We start from the raw sequence: 3,124 nt of genomic DNA, 5'->3' as shown, positions 1-3,124 counted from the left end.
GATAGCTCGATTTTCAGTGCATGCGTTTGTCTTTGTGGTTGCCTGGCTTTAGCGCATGCGTTTGTGTACGATTGCTTATTTCCAACGCATGCGTTTGATTCCTGCGATAGCTACAAAAATAGACACTTTGGCACAAAGTAATGCATAATATTGGGGTCAGTGAGGATTTAGGTGCTAATCGACGCAAAACTCAATTTTTCGCAAATTCTAAGTATTATCACCGCATTTTTTAATTATTAACCCTCATAATTCTAAATAAAAGGCTTATAATAACTGGCATTTCTGTCAGTTATCAGCCACCGCATACCATGCGTAGACGAATGGTTAGGCCGAGGTGTCCAATCGAGAGATTAAGCTGATACTTGAGAAGGTGGTAAGGCCTTCACGAAAAGATTGGGCAGCAAAGCTCGACGATGTGTTGTGGGCATACCGGACTGCATTTAAAACACCCATAGTTATGTCCCCATATGAGTTGTATTTGGTAGGGCGTGTCATTTGCCTCTAGAGCTAGAATACAAGGCACTATAGGTGGTAAAGAAACTAAACTTTGATTTGAAGAAAGCAGGAGAAGCGAGAAAACTTCAATTGGTCGAAAGAACGCAAAGATCTACAAAGAGCGCACAAAGATCAGAGTGCACATCGAAGCATGGAGACGGTTCTGCCGATGTTCTTATAGAGTTTATCTCTTTGTACATTTATAGTTCATGCTGTAATTTCTCTATATATTTGCATAACCGCTTGTATTGAAGTCGACTGTAAATGTATTGTTGATTCATGATTGTAATTTGGAATAGTCTTGCTTCCGCTGCTCATGGAAATCATCGTCCTGATTTCCTTCAGGACTATGATTATGTTCATTAGAGGGATCAGTGGTACTTAAGGAGACAAATGTAACTACAGGGGTATAATGGTTGTTGGCCCAGCTGTACTTACGAGCGATCTGTGAAGGGTTGTCACACTGTTGATTGGTTAAGATAGACACATAATATATCTATAGTGAAAAGAGTTCAACTGTCGATCTTTAGTGGAGTGCCTAGCAATTAACGAATGGTGGATCCCGTGACTAAAAAGTTTAGTCAGTTATTCACGTACCATTGGAGCTTCGGATCTACAGGTCCATGAGGTCCCCTTGGTAGCTTGGATTCTGTTGAGGATCAGTTCTTGGTGTTAATTTGAAATGTTCAAATTGAGAAGAGGTATTTTAATTATATATGATATAATCGGTATGATGTATGAGATACATCTAGTGGAGGATTGATGTAAATGAGATTTACATTAAATACCATGGAATAGAAAAAGAACTATGGTTTATATATTTCATGAGATGAAATATTAAAACTATAGGTTATAAATAGAGTATGATAAATTGGTTATCATTTATGTTTATAATAATATTAATTATTAGATAATTAATATTTTTTTTCTTTTAAATAACCAAAGTAGTGGATGGTTATTGGATCATGGTAATCGTGAGTTTAAAAGGAAATTGGTTTCCTATTTTAAAAAGAAGTTTAACAAAAGTTTGAAAAGTTTTTTTTGAGTTTTCTCTTCGATGAAAAAGAAACTCACGAAGTCGTCAAGTAAATTTAGATTTACTAAACGACGGCTGGGTGCGCTAAACGATCGTGCAATGTTTACTAAACGATCACTGTCTCAACGTAAGCGATCGTGTAGAGTCTGTACGCGACAAATCGAGTTAAACGATCGCATAGCTTTATCTAAACAGTTGGGCATCGACCTATACGATAGGTCTCAGCCATTCCCACTTGCCCATGGTGTACGCGATCATTATTTCCTCCATTCGTCTGCTCATACCAAGTCCGAACAGAACCCACCCTCTAGATTCTCACACCGAGAATACCAAGGTCGCTTTGTTGGTGGTGTCAGACTCAACTTGACACCGTCGAGGTTTTTTAGAGGCCGTTCGTGGTGTTGTAGAGGTCATTCGTGTCACTGAGGACGAGCGCGATGTTTTTTCATGTTGCGGAGGAGTTCGTGACCGAGGAGAATGTTGAGGACGAGCAAAAACTGTTCGTACGGTGTTCGTGCTGTGTTGTGGTCGTGTAGATCGAGTGTTCGTGGTCACTATTGTTCGAGTGGTCGCACAATGGAGCGTGGAGGTGCATCTGCCTATGTGATGTGTTATTTTATGAGGTGAAGTTATGAAATGAAATGCGGTGATGGAAATGCGTTGAGCAACAAGTTTTCTCAGTAGAATCCAAGTATAAATTCCACTGAGTTTCCTGATAAGTCCAAGGTCGAACTCAGGGACTAGGGAAAAAGGTATGCGGTGATAATTTTCAAGAAGACTTTGTGGTAACCAATAAATCAAATAGTTGTTTTGGGTTTTTGTTTGCGGTATAAAATAAATCTATGCGGCGGAGTTACGAAAAGAGTTGATAATACGGAAAATGCGATGAATATGCAGGGAACGGGTTGAGAGGGGGTTCAGCTAACACTTACTAGGTTACGTTCATGTTATGCGATCATGCAACACATATACAATAGCAAATCATCTCTCAACGCAAATGCTACGGCTTCTAGTACTAGAACGCATGCGATATATGCGATGATTCTATAGGACCTACGCATAAGCCTCTACTCTTATTTATGCGATGTGATAACGGGCAAAAATGCACGTTATCATAGTGCTAAGTTCTTAATCAATGTTGTATTGCGTTGATAAAATATGTTAAATTGCATCCATTAAGCATAAATTCTATAATATTGCGGTCACATGCATTCAGCACAATAGAACTATTGATTTTTATATTTTTGTGCAGAATATGCATTAACACTGAGCAAAGATTACGATCATAGGAATTCATTGGTCGAGCGCAACTTCACTGTAAGGCTTTACATTGATCGTGCTCACAAACATTCGCCCGAGAAGGATCGCCACAACTTGGTCAGCACAACATGGTGGGCGCATCTAGGTGAAAGGCTAATTAAGAGCGATGGGACAGAAAGCTGATGACAGTCGAATCCAAATTAAGTTGACAGTCGATAACGATCACAAAGTACATTCAGCTTTATTGGTAACAATCATTCGACGCGTCAATCAAGAATTAAAGTTGTCCCATCTGTACAACCGGGAGAGAGAAGCCGCCTTTCACCATGGATG

This window comes from Benincasa hispida, chromosome 3 (genome assembly GCF_009727055.1).
Source record: "Benincasa hispida cultivar B227 chromosome 3, ASM972705v1, whole genome shotgun sequence".
In the NCBI taxonomy this organism is placed as follows: Eukaryota; Viridiplantae; Streptophyta; class Magnoliopsida; order Cucurbitales; family Cucurbitaceae; genus Benincasa; species Benincasa hispida.
This window is presented reverse-complemented; position numbering follows the sequence as displayed.